The following is an 18,195-nucleotide window of genomic DNA, read 5'->3' as shown; positions in this document are numbered from 1 at the left end:
GCAGCTCAGCCTATAGGTGCACACCACCACGCCTGGCTAATTTTTGAAAATCCTTTCTTTGTAAAGATGGTGTCTCACTATGTTGTCCAGGCTGACCTTGAACTCCCGGGCTCACGCAGTTCTCCTGCCGTGGCCTCTCAAAGTGCTGGGATTACAGGCATGAGCCTAGCCTAGCCAGACCTAGCCTACAAGGAGATCTTGAATCTCCTTTCAACTACCTTTTACTACAACTGCAGTTATTCTTGGCAGTGCCTTTAGGATTGAATTTCTTCTCTCTGTTGCAAATGAAGTCAGTTCCTTAAAAATAAATCCAGTGTCAACTAGTTTTTGACCTGTTTTCACCCAGGCAAAATCTCTGAACTGGAATTCTGTAATTATGAGTGGAGAGGATGGCAGTCTCCGTGAGTAACATCCCTGCTCTAGGACCCCAGCACTGTGAGTGAGAGCAAGAGTGAGCAGGGCTTCAGTATTTCAGTATAATACACCCATGGTAGAGTCCCTGTCCCAGGAGTGATGGCTAGGCAGAAGGGTATCCCCACTCCTCCGCTGCACTCACGCAGCACTTTGCCTCAGCAACAGGTGGTTGGGATCAGAAATGGAAAGCAAGGATGCCCTGCTCCTCCTGGGAGGAAAGGCAGCCCTATGTTCTTGGGGTCAGCAGTGTCAAGTCTGCTTCGCTGACATGACAGGGAGTCCGGAGGAACAGGTCTTGACTCAAGTCCTTTAAATTCTTGCTTTTATTACTGAATTTTCAGAGATGTTCTTGAATAGATGTTTGCTCATTTGCTCTTTGTCCTTGGGATCATTTCTAGAGGTTTTACACGGTTGTTTCTTGTTGTTTTCAGCCATTTCAGTAGGGATCAGGGCAGCACGGCTCCTTGTGCTGCCATGCTGGAAGTTTATCAACTAATTTCTGACCTGCTTTTGTTACAGACCACAGGCTCTTGGGTCCTTACGTAATGGAAATTTACATGGGCCAAGCAGATTCCCCAGATAAGGCTTTATTTCAGGGCTTGTGCTCCAGTGCAAGGGAAACAGCAGAGGTACAAGGATCCTCCAGCTGGTACCTTAAAAAGCCAATTAGGCCAAGTGCAGTAATTGACTTTGTTAGGAAAATGGGAACATAGGAGAGCCAGAGGAGTCACCTTTTTTTTTTTTTTTGAAACAGAGTCTCACTCTGTCTCCCAGGCCAGAGTGGTGCAAAGGCGCGATCTCGGCTCACTGCAACCTCCGCCTCCTGGGTTCAAGCGTTTCTCCTGCCTCAGCCTGTCGAGTAACTGGGACTACAAGGACATGCCACCACACCTGGCTAATTTTTTGTAGTCTTAGTAGAGATGGAGTTTCACTGTGTTAGCCAGGCGGATATCGAATTCCTGACCTCAGGTGATCTGCCTGCCTCAGCCTCCCAAAGTACTGGGATTACAGGTGTGAGCCACTGCTCCCAGACAAGTAACACCTTTTTAAAAGTCAATCTCATCTTATAACTAGCAAGGCACATTCCTTGCCAGTCATGACCCATGGTCATATGGTGTTTAAGGCTGAGGAAGCAGCTTGATAATGCCTGCAAGGACAAACACCTGGGACAACAAAATACCCAGATGTCCTGATATTATATAACAATATGTACTTTTGAAATGATAATACTTAATGCTTCGTGCTCATGCAATAAAATGCCAAGGATAACTTTCTTTAAATCAATCAAAGTAATAAATTCTGTCATTCTGTCAGCTCACCCACAATCACACATAATTTAACTTAGATTTTACATAGATAAGACCCTTATATAAGAAAAACTTAAATATGCTGCATTTCTTCTCTTGCTTTCTGAGAACACCCTACTCTGTAACAGAGCAGCTTTCAATAAACACTCTTTTCACTGCGCTCTGTAACTTGCCTTGCAGTCCTTCCTACACAAGATCCAAGCATCCTATCTTGGAGTTTGGATCAAGACTTCTTTTTCTGGTAACAACAGGGATACCGTATGCAGGCTCTTCTAGGCAAAGCGGGCCAGGGGGAAGGGGCTGCAGGTGGCTTTTCTGGTTGTGATGGTTATCTTGAGTAATGGGCCAGCTGGTGGTCTGGCCAAAGGCAACAAGGATCTCGATTCAGAGTCCCTTTCCTGCAGGGGGCATTACTCAAGATTTCAGTCACGCTCCACTCCTCACCTACCCCACTCAAGCCAAGGGCAATTGTTAAAGGACATTTTGCTCTTGACTAGCTGCCTCCTCCATTACCTTCATGATCCTAGAATTCGTGATGGAAAAAACAATCTACAGCCAATCAAGAGTTTATGTTATTCTAAGGTAAATTCTTGGTAAACAACTTATCAATGGCTTCTTTTTTCTTTAAGAATCTACTTGTAACTGCTGTTAATTGGAGTATATATTCAGGGAAACTAGAATTTGTGTTACCAGGTGGCTATCCTCAAGCTTTGAGCTAGAATATACTCTATACTTAATCATATTTTCTGAATCTCATTATGTAAGGTTAACATTTTCTATGTCTATACAATATTACTGAGTATAAATATGTCCAAAAATTAGTTTTGATAACCTTTTGAATTTCCAGTGTATTCAGATGTAGACTATTAATTCAATCATTTATTTCATACAAAAAATGATTAACCACTTCTATATATGATAATACTGTAGTTTTCAGGCATGGGGGACTAAATCCTGAGCCTTACCTTCCAGGAGATGTCAATTTATCAGCTAACAGACAAGTGGCAGACAGATTACTAAAGAAAGATTTAACGAAGGAGCTAGAAAAAGCTAAGTCTGAAGAATGAAAGAAGAGTTTTAAACGCAAAAAATATTGGGGAAGCCCATTGAAATAGAAGCTGGAACAAACACTTTCTAGACAAATTTCATATGTCTGAGGATTGGATACAAACTATGCTGAAAATGAAACTAGAAACATAGGTCAAGACACGTTAATAAAGGGTGCTGTGTGTTGACAAGGAGTTTGGATTCTAGACTATATTTACCAGGAGACCCATGAAGGTTCTTTTAGCAAGGAAATGGTGTGACGAATCATTTTTTACAAAATTATTATTTTAGGAAAACAACTCCAGTTACAACATGATAAAGGGTTTTGGACAGAGAATAACTGGTAGAAAGGAGACCAATGTAAAGGCTATCATATCAACCAACAATTATTTGAATTTGGACTAAAAATGTGGCTGTGTAGATAGAAGATTTTGAAACCTACTTTTGTAGTAGAATTAGCCGTTTTTGTTTTTTTTTTTAAACTATATGGCAATGGTGGTTTAGAAAAAGAGAATGTAAAATGACTGTAGGTTCTGGCTTGTGAGTCTAAGTAGATACTGTTATAATTAATTAAATTATGAATTTAGGGCAGAATGTCATCATGGAAGGAAAATAATGAATTCAGATTTAAACATGTTAAATTTGAATAACCTAGATATGCCAGTGAAGATTCTAATATTGCCGCAGGTAACATGGATCTGCAGTTCCAGACCAATGTAAAGGTGAGAACAGGCAGATCTGGATTTACATTCTAGTTTTCTTTCTTTCGTCTTTCTCTCTCTCTCTTTCTCTCTCTCTCTTTCTCTCTCTCTCTCTCTTTTTTTTTTAAGATAGAGTCTTGCTCTGTTACCCAGGCTGGAGTGCAGTGGCGCAATCTCAGCTCGCTGCAACCTCTGCCTCCTAGGTTCGAGCAATTCTCCTTCCTCGGCCGCTCAAGTAGCTGGAATTACAGGGATGCACCACCACTCCAGGCTAATTTTTGTATTTTCAGTAAAGACGGAGTTTTGCCATTTGGGCCAGGCTGGTCTTGAACTCCTGACTTTGGGTGACCTGCCTGCCTCGACCACCCAAAGTGCTAGAATTACAGGAGCGAGCCACTGCACCTGGCCTACATTCTGGTTTTCTTAAACAAGTTCTTTTAATTTCATTTTTAAAGTACAAATAATATGAGCTACTTCATAGAGCTTTTAGTGGGTGATTAAATTAGATATGCACAGTGTTTCAGTAAATGACAGCTATGATGCATTTATTTATTTTTTCTGTAATTGACACATGATAATTGTTAATGTTTATAGGACACAGGGCAATGTTTCAATACATGTGTACAATGTATAGTGATCGAATCAGGGTAGTTAGGATGTCTGCCGTTTCAAACCTTTATCATTTCTTTGTGGTGATACTTTTAAGATCCTCTTTTCTACCTATCTTGAAATGTAACAGTACATCGTTCTTAGCTATAGTCACTATACTATGTAATAGAACACCAGAACTTATTCTGCCATCTAAGTTTTGATGCTATTTTTTTATGAAGTCATGATTTGCTTTAACAGAGATGAATTAAATCACCCAAACAGAGTACATACAGGTTGAATACCACTTACTGGAAATGCTGGGTACCAGAAGTGTTTCAGATTTCAGGTCTTTTTCTGATTTGAGAATATTTGATCTATACATACCAGTTGAGCATCTGTAATCTGAAAATCCAATTAGGGTTGAGCATACTGTCAATACTAAAGATGTTTCAGATTTGGGAGCATTTCCAGTTTTGGATTTCAGATCAGGAACAGTCGACCTGTAATGTGTTTGAAGTTAAATTCAAAGAAGTGCTTCTTGGTACAGTTTTGTGGTTTAACAGAATACGTCAACCTTAGGTCAAGCTTGATACTTTAAGGTAGCAGAACAGGAGAAAATCTAAATAGAGTTTAAGATTTGTTTCCTCTTTTGCACTTTTCGAGTGCTTTCTTACGTGTCGTCTCATCAAATTCTCAAAGCCATTCTTTGAATGAGGGATGTTGACCCCAATTTTATGTGATTTATGACTTGCCTACCTAAAGCCAATCACAAAGTGTAGTTATGGAACTGAACGCTGAAGTCTGACTTCTGACTTGTAGCCTACAACTCTGCCATATCAAATCTGCCGTTCAGTGGGCTCCACATTCATCCCCCTATTCTGGAACTTACATTAGACCTCAATAAAATAGCTCTATGAAAGTGGGCCTTTGGAAGGCAGCTCTGACATGTAACCTTTTTGGCTCAAAAGCACATTAGCAGTTTGTTATTCCCATTTGAAAAACGCCTTCAAGAAGGAGACAAGAGATAAAAACAGACAAGTGAATTCAGGTGTTAGGTGCACGATTCAATTAAATAATTTGCAGATAGAGGTGATATTGTTTTTTTCAAAAGTCTGTGTTGGAATTCTAATGCTGTTATGACATTAAACCAATCAAATTGTAAAAAAGTTACTGTTGTCTCCAAAAATTCAGCCCCAACACACACACATTGCTGTCATAAATAATGGTTATCCTTATGGAAAAACTAACACATCTGTTAGCTTTATGTCAGTATGATAAATAAACTTCAAAATGAAGCAATAATATATGGGATAGACTTCATTTGACTCTTTCATCTCTTCAACACTCTAAATTTTTTCCTTAGGTTTTTCTTGTTAATTTAAAAATTTGAAGTATAAGATCAATATTTTGTTGCCAAGTCCACTTGTATTTTTTGAAAACTTACTCCTCTAGTGACAATATTACATTACTATCATGTGAACAATTAGTTTCTGCAAAATGCAATTTGTTTTTTTACGTGAGTTAATAGTGATATCTACGGTTTTCCTCCTTTCAGGATCCTCAAAACATTCATAAAAGTACCACTTTGGCTGTGATAAGTTCTGTAGTACAGTTTTGTGCACCACACTTTCCTCAGGTTAGTTTCTTCTCAAGTTAGTTTCTATTTCTTTCTCATGTTCCATGAGACAATGTCCCATGACACGAGGAGATGGAAACTTAATTCTGTTCAGGCATATAATTGCTGCAGCCCATGGAAAATAACAGCAGTAGATCTTGGGTTCATCTAAAAGGAGCAATTATACATTAAATGATCCAGTTTATGCTGGACATCTGTAGTATATATTGTAATTAATCAAGAATCAGTAAATGTATGAGGATAACCAGTCTCTTGTTTTTTTCTTATTCACTAAAAGAGAAAATGAATATCTTAGAATTATGAGTAAATTATGAAAAGGTTTATTTAAAAGAAAATCTTGAATTGTCAAAGTTTTGAGATAATCCTTAAGAAAACTGATTCTTGGTAAAAACCTTTATGATAGGGCCAAATTGGAAGGAATGAAGAGAAAACCTTTTATTATAATCAAGAGAAGAAGTAGAAAAAATAAATAGAGGAGAGAGGAAGTTTCAGGTTAGCCATCATCCTTTGAGTAAAAGTTATACGATCAAATATGATTATAATATTCTGTGTCTATGCCCTCCTAGGTAAAATAGTAAGCTATGCAAAAGATCCAGGAAAAAGTACTCCAATATAATTCTCAAGATTATGTGCATTTTATGATAAGCATAGGTAAATTCCAAAAACGTATAATTATATAGGTATAATTTCAGGTGCTCTGGCATCTGAACAGAAAGAAAATTTAATCTCTTAAATGACTGTGGGGCACCTACTATCTTACTTGTGCTATTTTTACTACTGTGAATAAAGAGATGAGTAATACCTGGTCCCTGCTCTAGATTAATTGAAAATCCAGGCAGTATTTTAGAGCAAACCCCAAAACAAGCAAATGAACAAAAACTACAATAAATGACTGAATAATTATAAGAATAAATTATCACCACAACACAGAGAAATACACGCTTAACTTTTTAGCCTAAAGGAAACAAGAATGCAGAATAGTAAACAGCCTCTCAAAGGGAGTGAACTTGAGCTGGCGTTTGACAAGTAAAGAGTTATCTCCAGGCAGGCCAGTGTAAGAGGTGGGGTTCTTTTACATCCCTCAGAGGCTCTGATACTCTTTAAAGTACTTAATGACATGAAGCATATTTAAAATGTGCCTATTTGTGCATAATCATATGAGTTGAATTACATTTGACAAGATACTACAGTGTATACTTTCTAGACATTAAATGTTCATCAACTCAATTTTGTAATTTAAAAAATATATTTAATGCAATATAGTTTCTCCATTTTCCAACATTTTCTTACATTCCTGGAAAGCTCATGTGCTTTCTGCAGTATTCCTATGGTGCTTAATGGAAAACAATGACTGAGGAGAAGGCATTACAGCCCCAAGGTTCAGCTTAATTGCAAGCTCTGGGAAGATGTATATTTAAGTAGAAAAGCTTCTTGGACCATTTAGGCTGCTGTCATGTAATAGCTTAGAATGAGTAGCTTAAAAACAATGGAAATTTATTTCTCACAGTTCTGGAGGCTGTGAAATCCAAGAGCAAGGCTCTGGCAGATTTGGTAGATATTGAGGGCCTGCTTTTTGGTTTACAGATGGCCTTCTTGCTATATCCTCATATGGTGAAGGGTGAGGCAGCTTTTTGGGGTTGCTTTTTATAAGGGCACTAATCCCATTCATGAGGGCTCTACCCTCATTACCTAATTGTCTCCCAAAAGCCTCATGTCCAAATACCATTGAATTCATGGTTAGGTTTAAACATATAGATTTGGGAGGACCCAAGCATATAGTCTGTAGCATAAAACCTCTCAAATCATAAGATCATGGATGGATTAACCCTGTGTAAGTATATACATTTCCACATTGTCATAAATCATTCTTTCCACCCTGTAGTCAGATGTCATCAGCAAAGTGTCTGAATCAGGATTTCTCTGAGAACATACTTCCCCACCAATTCTGTAATGCTGGATAATTCCCTTAGCCTCTTCAGCCTTTGTTGAGGTGTGTCTAATAAGGATAGCACTATAGTACTCTAAATGCAATATATTTGAAATTGCCTATGGAAGGCTTTCTGGAGAGGTAAGATATTAGAACAGCCACAATCATTCAATGTTTTTAATTTACCTCTCTTCTTAGAACCCAGGAATGGCAAAAGTTATTTAGAATGTTTTCTTTACTAGAAAAACAGCATGTAACAAGAAAGTGAGTGAAACTCCTCTCTTCTTTACTTTTAGAAATGATTGAAAGAGAGCTTTTCTTTTAATAGAAAAAAACTTGAGAAATGTCGGCTTTCTTTGTGAATTATATGTAAAATCAACTTGACTGATACCATGCAATATTTTACCTTAGCTCAAGCTGTGAGGAAATAGACTGATATCCTTCCCACAAATGTAGAGTCTCAGTAATATGGCCTGAGGCATTTGAGACTTGGAAAGATGGCTAATGGCATGAACATGTCAAATAAGTAAATATTTTAAAGCAGATTTCTTCCTTTCTTTTTCTTTTTCTTCTTTTCCTTCTTTTTTTTTTTTTTTTTTTTTTTTTTTTTTTGGCAAGGTCTGGCTGTGTTGACCAGGCTGGAGTACAGTGGTATGATCTTGGCTCACTGCAACCTCTGCCTCCTGGGTTCAAGCAATTCTTGTGCCTCAGCCTCTTGAGTAACTGGGATTACAGGTGTGCACCACCATACCCAGCTGATTTTGGTATTTTAGTAAATACGGGGTTTTATCATGTTGCCTAGGCTAGTCTTGAACTCCTGAACTCAAGTGATCCACCTGCCTCAGCCTCCTAAAGTGCTGGAATTACAGGCATGAGTCACTGCACCCAGATATTAGAAATATGAAAAATGTTGTGTAGGCTGCATATTTTACAAGAAAAGTTCACAGTTGAAATATCTTACCTAATTTACCTTTATTCACTAGCAACTTCTGGTTGCTATAACTTAACACTAACAATCCCCATATGAATTAAAGAGTATATTTTATTCTTTCCAGATGTGTTATTGTTGCTGGCAATAGATATTTGTTTTTTTTTTTGTTGTTGTTGTTGTTGTTGTTGTTGTTAGGCACTTAGTTGTGTTTTTGTTAAGGGGCTACAGTTATGTGCTTCAGATACCAGAAAGCAGATACACAGTGAGATATTCTCTCCTGTCTCTGTCCCCAGATTCCAAGTCTTCACCCCTCTCTTCCATCTTCCTAATCACATTTTAGCCACACCCCACAAATAACCCCCATTGTTAATACTAACAGTAATCACTTTGCTTAAAAAATTAAAATGTGACTATTTAGTCATTTGTAGGAGAAAACTGATGGGTATTTTGTAGACTCAGAGAAAGTACAGAAGCAAAATCTTTGGGGAATAGAGGAAGGAAAGGGACTTAGAGAACAAGTGAAAAGCCTGTGACACTGTCTGAGCATATCTGCTTTGACAATTTCTTCCCTGAAAAACAAATACACAGTTAACCTTTTGCGTGCCTGCCGCTATAGCTTTTGTTTCTTCAAGGAAAATCCAAAAGACTCTTGTGTTAATCTGTTTTTTCATTGCTAAAAGGGAATATTTATGGCTGGGTAACTTACAAAAAAAAAAAGAGGTTTTATTTTTGCTCATAGTTCTGCAGACTGTACAGAAAGCATAGTGCCAGCATCTGCTTCTGTTGAGGGAATCTGGAAGCTTACAGTCATGGCAGGAGGCGAAGGAGAACCAGCACATCACAGGGCAAGAGAGAGAAGCAGGAGGTCCCATGCACTTTTAAATAATCAGATCCTGCATGAACTCAGAGCACGAGCTCATTCATTACCAGGGGGATGACACCAAGCCATTCATAAGGGATCTGCTCCTCTGTTCCAATACCTCCCACAAGGTCCCACTTCCAAAACTAGTGATCACATTTCAGCCTGAGATTTGGAGGAGACACACATCCAGACCATATTAACTCTGAAAATTGATAGATCGGGATATGCCCTGCCAAATTCATGATGTTGTAAAATTTTCTTTTAGGAAGTAATGTCATAATTCTATCACTACCTTTTTATTTGGTAGTTAAGGAAACAGCTTGTAGACATTTTTGGGACTTCAGTAGATTTTATTTCCTTCTTTCTAATAAATGGATATTTTGAAATAATTATATGATAAATTTGGTCACCTCTATAAGCTAAGAATAATCAATCTAATTTAAATATTCTACATTGATATTGTAAAAATATATTTGTTGAATGAAATTGAGTTATGTATCAGGATCGATGAATGTTAATAAATCAAGGCAAAAAATATTTGTTAGATTTCTTTGGAATAAGGTACATATGAATCAAAACACTCCTCATTTATCAGAAAGACCTATTTGCATTATATTATTGACTGAGTTTTGTTGGTTTCAGTTTCTTCCTTATTCTACGCACTCTGGGTTTCAAAAATTATTTCTTCTTCCATTTAGAGAGCATTTTGATTTGTGTCTGTCTCAACACCTGCCATAGAGCTTGACATACAGCAGGTGCCAAATATATATTTGCTGACAGCTAGTCCAATTATATATATTACAAAATGATTATTTGTTAATTTTCACTTGATATTTAACATTATTCATTACTAGAAAGGGTTTTTTTTAAATACAAATGTATTGTTTATTTGCTTTAAGAAAATAATTACAAACTAGAAAATGTTATAAAAGATCATTGTTTCCAGTTTCATAATTTATTAAATATATAACGTAATTAGAAAATTATAAAAATAAACAATAACATTGCTAGAATGAGTTCAATTCACAAGGCATCATATATTTCTTTGAGGTTTTTTTCACAGAAAAGTGAGGAATGAGGAATCATAGTCAAGTTGCAAGATATTTTCTCAAACTTTTCTTGTGTTTATTAATTTTCAGCAAAACTTTCTTCTCATGTCATTACCCCCAGTCTTTATCACCCACAATCCTACCTCCATGCCAACCAAATAAAACTCCCTATCCTGTCTTCACTGCCCATCCATCTCTTACTCTGTCCTCAAAGGTTCCAATGAAGTCCTCCCTTCTCCAGGAAGCCTCTCCTCCACCACTCAGCCTGCAGTGAACTCTTTGCCCTGAACTCTCGTGGTAGCGACAACACTCATTGCATACTCAACCCCTCCTTTACATTTTGACATTATTGGCTAAGTTTCTTGTGCATACATTCTAGTCAGATTGATGTCAAGAATTTCGAGACTGAGAACAACCTCCATGTTGTCTCAATTCAATCCTGGGAATTGAGAATGTACGGGACACTGAGGCTCACCCAGAGGGGTTAAATGAATGACTAAAACTCACAGGTTAGCATGGCAGGAAATGAATGCATCTCTCATTCCCCAGTGTTTCTACTTTATTACTGTGTACCTAGAGAGTCTTTGCATGTCTTTCTATACACAACAATGCTAAATGTACTGCCTTACGTAGAATGCATTCAGGGTTCTTTGCTATTGTTGTTTTGTTGTAAACTTGATGTAAAACATATCTTCTGCTATAGATTTTAAGAAATATTGGCTCAGTACTTTGATAGAGAAGTGTTTGTACTGGCATGCATTCCTATCTTGGAAGCAGCACTTGCTTTTTGGAGGCTATTTCGCAACAGTCTACTCCTATGTTTGACAGGCCCATCACAACTGACTCATTGGGCAAAACAAATTCTATGTTTAGACAAATAAAACAGAAGGGAGAAGCTTAAAAAGTTGAATTAATTTACCATTATCAAAAACATAAGGACACATTACATTTACTTATGCCTCCCTCACTACCCTACCTAGCAAAACAAACCAGATACACACACACACACACACACACACACACACACACACACAGGGAATGGATTAAATGTTCGTTTTGCTTCAAAATCCATATGTTGAAACCTTCCTTCCCAATGTGATAATATTTGGAGGTAGTCTTTGGGAGGTAATCCCATCTACTCAGGAGGCTGAGGCAAGAGAATCACTTGAATCCAGGAGGTGGAGGTTGCAGTGAGCTGAGATGGCGCCATTGCACTCCAGCCTGGATGACAGAGTGAGACCCCATAGCAAACAAACAAGCAACCAAAAAAAACAACAAAAAGGGCTCCTTAAAGTTGTTAGAGGTATGGCAGACTCAGCATGAGTCCCAGTTTCCCCTCAGTGTCCTCATCTGGGTCCTCTGCCCATTGCTTAGTCATCATCAAGCTTCTCACACCACCTAGCCTCAAGGTCTTACGTCTCAGTCTCACAGTGATTGATTCATCTTCTCTCCAGCAGGTAGTGGGCCTTCCGATGTCTTTTCCCACCATCCATAAGAAGAGCTTCAGTTGCCCCGGTGGTAGTGGAGGACCTCCCCCTTAGACCAGGAAGTAGTGAAGAAAACCTTTTAGGCAACTGATTCTTTGTTTCACACTGAGCTCTGACAGCAGCCCTAGAGGATGCTGTAACTACTTAGATCAATTTAATTATGACTCGTGTGTCCCTTTTCCTTACGGCAAAGTTCATAAGTCTCTGATCTTTCCTACTCTCTGAGTCACACAATAATAGCAAGAAAAGTAACAATGACGATAATTAACATTTGTTAGAACTTACTAGATGTTAGATAATAAACACATTATTTACATGTAACTCATTAATCTTTGTAGTTCCATGAGGCAAATATACAGTCATGTGCTTCACAACAATATTTTGGCCAAAGACAAACTGTATAAACGAAAGTGTTCTCATAATATTATAATGGAGTTGAAAAATTCCTGTGACTTAGGGACACTATAGCTATCCTAATGTCATTGTGCAACACATTACTCACGTGTGTGGTGATGCTGGTGTAAACAAGTCTATTGTGCTGACAGTAATGTAAATAAATAGCACATTTAGCATCATTATGTGTAATACATAATACTTGCTAGTGATAACAGTGTTATTACTGGTTTATGCATTTACCATACTATACTTTTTATTATTGTTATAGAGTGTACTCCTACTTACTTAAAAAAAAAGTTGACTATAAAACATATTTTATACATTTTCTTCCTGAAAAATATATTTCAGGAAGAATCCCAGGAGAAGGCATTGTTTTTACAGGAGACGACAGTTCCATACATATTATTGCCCCCAAGGACCTTCTAAGTGGGACACGAGGTGGAAGCAGAAGACAGTGAAATTGGTTATTCCACCCCTGTGTTGGCCTAGACCAATATGTGTGTTTGTGTCTTAATTTTCAAGAAAAATGTTTCAAAAGTAAAAAAATTAAAAATGAGAAACTTTAAAAAGAAAAAAGCTTGTAGAATAAAGAGATAAAGAAAACATTTTTATATACTAGTACAATGTATTTGTCTTTTAAGCTAAGTGTTATTACAAAAGAGTGAAAAAGTTAGAAATCGAATGTTTATACAGTAAAACGTTACAATAAGCTAAGGTTAATTTATTAATGAGGAAAGAAAAATATTTTTGAATAAATGTAGTCTGGGTATACAGTATGTATAGTCTACAGTAGTGCAGAGTCACGTCCTTGGCCTTCATATTCACTCCCCACCCACTCACTGACTCATCCAGTGCAACTTCCAGTTCTGCAAGCTCCATTCATGGTCACTGCCCTATACAGGCGTTACCTTCCTTTCTTCCTTACCTTCCTTCCAGATGGAGTCTTGCTCTGTCACCTAGACTAGAGTGCAGTGGTGTGCTCTTGGCTTACTGCAACCTCTGCCTCCTAGATTCACGCGATTGTCCTGCCTCAGCCCCCCAAGTAGCTGGTATTACAAGCACCTGCCATTGTGCCTGGCTAATTTTTGTATTTTTAGTAGAGATGGGGGTTCCACCCTCTTGGCCAAGCTGGTCTCGAACTCCTGACCTCCTGATCCACTTGTCTCGGCTTCCCAAAGTTCTGGGATTACAAGTGTGAGCCAAGATTCCCAGCTACTGTTTCTTATACACTGTACTTTTACTGTATCTTTTCTATGTTTAGATACACAAATATTTACCATTGTGTTACAATTGCCTCTAGGATTCAGTCCAGTCCCCCAGCCCCTGCTATCACTCCCCTAGCTCCCCTGGCACATGTGTGCAATACTGTAGTCTAGGAACAACAGATAATTCATTCCATAGAGCCTTGATGTGTAGCCAGCTCTACCATCTAGGTTTGTGTAAGCACACCCAAGGATGTTTGTGCAACAATGAAATCACCTATTGATGCATATCTCAGAATGTGTCCCCATCATGAAGTGATGTACGACTCTGTTCTTTCCCATTTCTCAGTTAATGACTTTAAGGCCCTTGGTAGTTGAGGAATTTACTCAAATTCACAGCTTAGAAGTGGGGGAGGCGTGCTTGTTTTGGCGGCACATATACTAAAATTGGAATGATACAGAGAAGATTAGCATGGCCCCTGTGCAAGGATGACATGCACATTCATGAAGTGTTCCATATTTTTAGAGAGCCAAATCATGAGTGAACTCACAACTACAAAGAGAATAAAATACCTAGAAATACAACTAACAAGGGGTGTGAAGGACCTCTTCAAGGAGAACTGCAAACCACTGCTCAAGGAAATAAGAGAGGACACAGATGGAAAAACATTCCATGCTCATGGTTAGGAAGAATCAATATTGTGAAAATGGCCCCACTGCCCAAATTAATTTATAGATTCAATGCTATCCCCATCAAGTTACTATTGAACTTCTTCACAGAACTGAAAAAATCACCTTAAACTTCATATGGAACCAAAAAAAGCCAGCATAGCAAAGACAACTCTAAGCAAAAAAAAGCAGAGCTGGAGGTATCATGTTACCTGACTTCAAACTATATCACAAGGCTACAGTAATCAAAACAGCATGGTGCTGGTACCAAAATAGAGATATAGACCAACGGAACAGAACAGAGGCCTTGGAGGCAATGCCACACATCTACAACCATCTGATCTTGACAAACCTGACAAAAACAAGCAGTGGGGAAAGGATTCCCTGTTTAATAAATGATGTTGGGAAAACTGGCTAATGATGCACAGAAAGCTGAAATTGGACTGCTTCCTTATAAATTATACAAAAATTAACTCTAGATAGATTAAAGATTTAAACATAAGACTTAACATCATAAAAACTGTAGAAGAAAACATAGGCAATACTATTCAGGACATAAGCATAGGCAAGGACTTTATGACTAAAACACCAAAAACAATGGCAACAAAAGCCAAAATAGACAAATGGAAACTAATTAAACTTAAGAGCTTCTGCACAGCAAAAGAAACAATTGTTAGAGTGAACCAGCAACCAAGAGAATGGGAAAAATGTTTGCAATCTACCCCTAACAAAAGGCTAATATCCAGAATCTACAAAGAACTTAAACAAATTTACAAGAAAAAACAACCCCATCAAAAAGTCGGTGAAGGATATGAACAGATTCTTTTCAAAAGAAGACATATATGAGGACAACAAACATATGAAAAAATGCTCATCATCACTAGTCATTAGAAAAATGCAAATCAAAACCACACTGAGATACCATCTCATACTATTTAGAATGGTGATCATTAAAAAATCTGCAGACAACAGATGCTGGAGAGGATGTGGAGAAATAGGAACACTTTTACACTGTTGGTGGGAGTGTAAATTAGTTTAACCATTGTGGAAGACAGGCTATTCCTCAAGGACCTAGAAACAGAAATTTCATTTGATGCAACAATCCCATTATTGGGTATATACCCAAAGGATTATAAATCATTCTATTATAAAGACATATGCACACGTATGTTCATTGAGGCACTGTTTACAATAGCAAAGACTTGGAACCAACCCAAATGCCCATCAGTGATAGACTGGATAAAGAAAATGTGGCACATATACAACATGGAATACTATACAGCCATAAAAAAGGATGAGTTCATGTCCTTTGCAGGGACATGGATGAATCTGGAAACTATCATTCTCAGTAAACTGACACAAGAGCAGAAAACGAAACATTGCATGTTCTCACTCATAAGTGGTTGTTAACAATGAGAATACATGGACACAGGGAGGGGAACATCACACTCTGGGACCTGTTAGGGGATGGGAGAGCTAGGGAAGGGATAAGAGGGGTTAGGGGCATTGGGGAGGGATAACATTAGGAGAAATACCTAATGTAGGTGACGGGGGGGATGGATGCAGTAAACTACCATGACGTGTATACCTATGTAACAATCCTGCACGATCTGCACATGTACCCCAGAACTTAAACTATGATTTTAAAAAAATGAGTTATTTAAAAAAAAGTGGTGGAGAAGGCATTCAAACTCTACCTCCCTCTAGAATTTGTATTCTGAACTATGAGGTCCAGCTGCCTCTCATAATGTACATTCCATAGTAATAATAATAGTAATCAGTGACACTACAGATATCCATTGATAAGGCCCATGCTTGAGCAGTCTTTTGATGAGTTGAATGGGTTGCACTGAACAAAATTGTTTGCTCTCTCCCCTGGTTCCTTTAAATAGGAGCATCCTTGTAGGGCTGGCTAAATGGAGCTGGAAATGTAATCTGTGGTTAGGAAACATTAGGCGTTTCTTGTTTGTTGTTAAATCTAAGATAATGATTTATTTATAGCCTTTTGAGGGTGTTTATAAAGTATTATTACAATCAGAGTTCACTTCAAAGTATAATCAAGAGTTCAAATGATTTCCTTTTTTTTTTTTAACCTTATAATACAAAAGGAGATTCACTCCTTTTCTGCAAGTAGAAAAGCTGAAATTTAATTATAGGAAAGAAGAAAATGAAAGTACAGACTTTTTTTTTTTTCCTTTTCCTTTGAAATCCATCGCCTTCCTTTAACCATGGAGACAAAAGATTATCAGATTTTTTTTTCTAAGATTATTAGAATTTATTTCATGTGAGATACTTTCTGGCTTTACCATCTCATAAATTTGAAATGGTCTGAATTTCTATGCTTAGTTATTATCCGGAAAGTGTTTATCTTTCTCTTTGTTTGTTTTTCTTAGCGCATTTAGAAACAGAAAATATTTTTATTCTCATTTGTCATGTAACAGTTCTTAAGCATTCCAATTTATTCTTCAGAATCTATTAGTGTGGAGTTGAAAGTCTTATCCTTTTAGGGACATTTTTAAGCTTTCCTATTCTTCTCTCCTGGCACTTTCTAAAACTTCGAGTTAACTTTAACATTGCTTTTCTGAAATTTAATGAAAATCATTTTGTCTTCGATATTACCACAAGAAACGAATTGAGTGACTAATGTACATGTTTTCACCCCACTACCTAATTAATCTGGAATTATCAGGGAAGAAATAATCTGAACAAGAAAACTTCCAGAAATTAGGAATTTGCTAATTTAAATATTCAAAAATGTGGAAAATATATATGGTTGACAAATGTTTTCTTGCTTTAAAATGAATATGTGGCCAGGTACAGTGGCTTATGCCTGTAATCCCAGCACTTTGGCAGCCTGAGGCAAGTGGATGACGAGGTCAGGAGTTCAAGACCAGTCTGTCCAAGATGGTGAAACCCCATCCCTACTAAAAACTACAAAAAACAAAAAAACAACAACAACAAAAAATGAGCCAAGTGTGGTGGCAGGTACCTGTAATCCCAGCTACTTGGGAGGCTGAAGCAGGAGAGTCGCTTGAACACAGGATGGGGAGGCTGCAGTGAGCTCAGATTGCACCACTGCACTCCAGCCTGGACAACAGAGTGAGACTCCATCTCAAAAAAATAAAAACATAAACAAAAGAATATGTAAAGCACAGCCTAACCATTTTTGTTATTTTGGTTTCAGCAGAGGTATAAATTAGTATAAAGTACTGAAATGATACAACAGCTACTTTCTCACTGATAAAACTCCTTCTCACCTTAAATTTAGCAAGTTTATTCAACACATATCTTTAATGAATGCCTATTATAGTTGACACTCTGCTAAGTGAAGGGAGTGCAAAAATGAATAAGACAACTTATGAAAACAGCACTCATGTAAAATACATAGACCATCACCAGCACTCCCAAAACCCTCCCGCAATGGCTTCTCCCGATCAACCCCACCTCTTTCTCAGTGCTATCCACTGTTTGACTTCCTACGTCGTATGTTAGTTACTATACTTTTCTTTGTAAATGAAATAATATGTATTCTTTTGTACCTTGCTTTTTGTTTCACGTTGTATTTGTGAAATTCATTCATCCTGTGGCATTTTGCAGCCGTTTTCATTGTGAATTGTTATACCAAAAATTACTTAACCATTTTACTTGTTCATGGACACTTTGGCCTGTTTCTAATTTGAAGTTATATAAATAGTGCTGTTTCGAATATTCTTGAACATGCCTTGTGGTAAACATATGCATGCATTTTTGCTGGGTATTTAAGAATAGAATTGTTATGTTTTTGGATAAACGTATGCTTAGCTTTAATACAAAAGGGTCACATCACTTAGTCTCAAACACCTTTCTAAAAATCTCACATCATACTTCTGAGTACATGTATCTCATTGGCCATAACCCTGCTGAAGGCCACATACCTAGCTTCAGGAAAGGGAAGGCAAAAATATATTTTGGCTGGATCCATTCCCATCCTTAATAA

The 18,195-nt window shown here is 37.5% G+C and overlaps 1 non-coding gene across 1 annotated transcript; it reads left to right on the top strand.

The window, feature by feature from the left end:
- The first annotated feature begins 13,967 nt into the window (after positions 1-13,967).
- On the top strand, positions 13,968-14,074 carry LOC120367701 (U6 spliceosomal RNA). Its single transcript, XR_005582019.1, has one exon. It is a non-coding gene; the product is annotated as a U6 spliceosomal RNA (small nuclear RNA).
- Positions 14,075-18,195: the final 4,121 nt, after the last annotated feature.

This window comes from Saimiri boliviensis, chromosome 8 (assembly GCF_048565385.1).
Source record: "Saimiri boliviensis isolate mSaiBol1 chromosome 8, mSaiBol1.pri, whole genome shotgun sequence".
Classification (NCBI taxonomy): domain Eukaryota; kingdom Metazoa; phylum Chordata; class Mammalia; order Primates; family Cebidae; genus Saimiri; species Saimiri boliviensis.
This window is presented reverse-complemented; position numbering and strand designations above follow the sequence as displayed.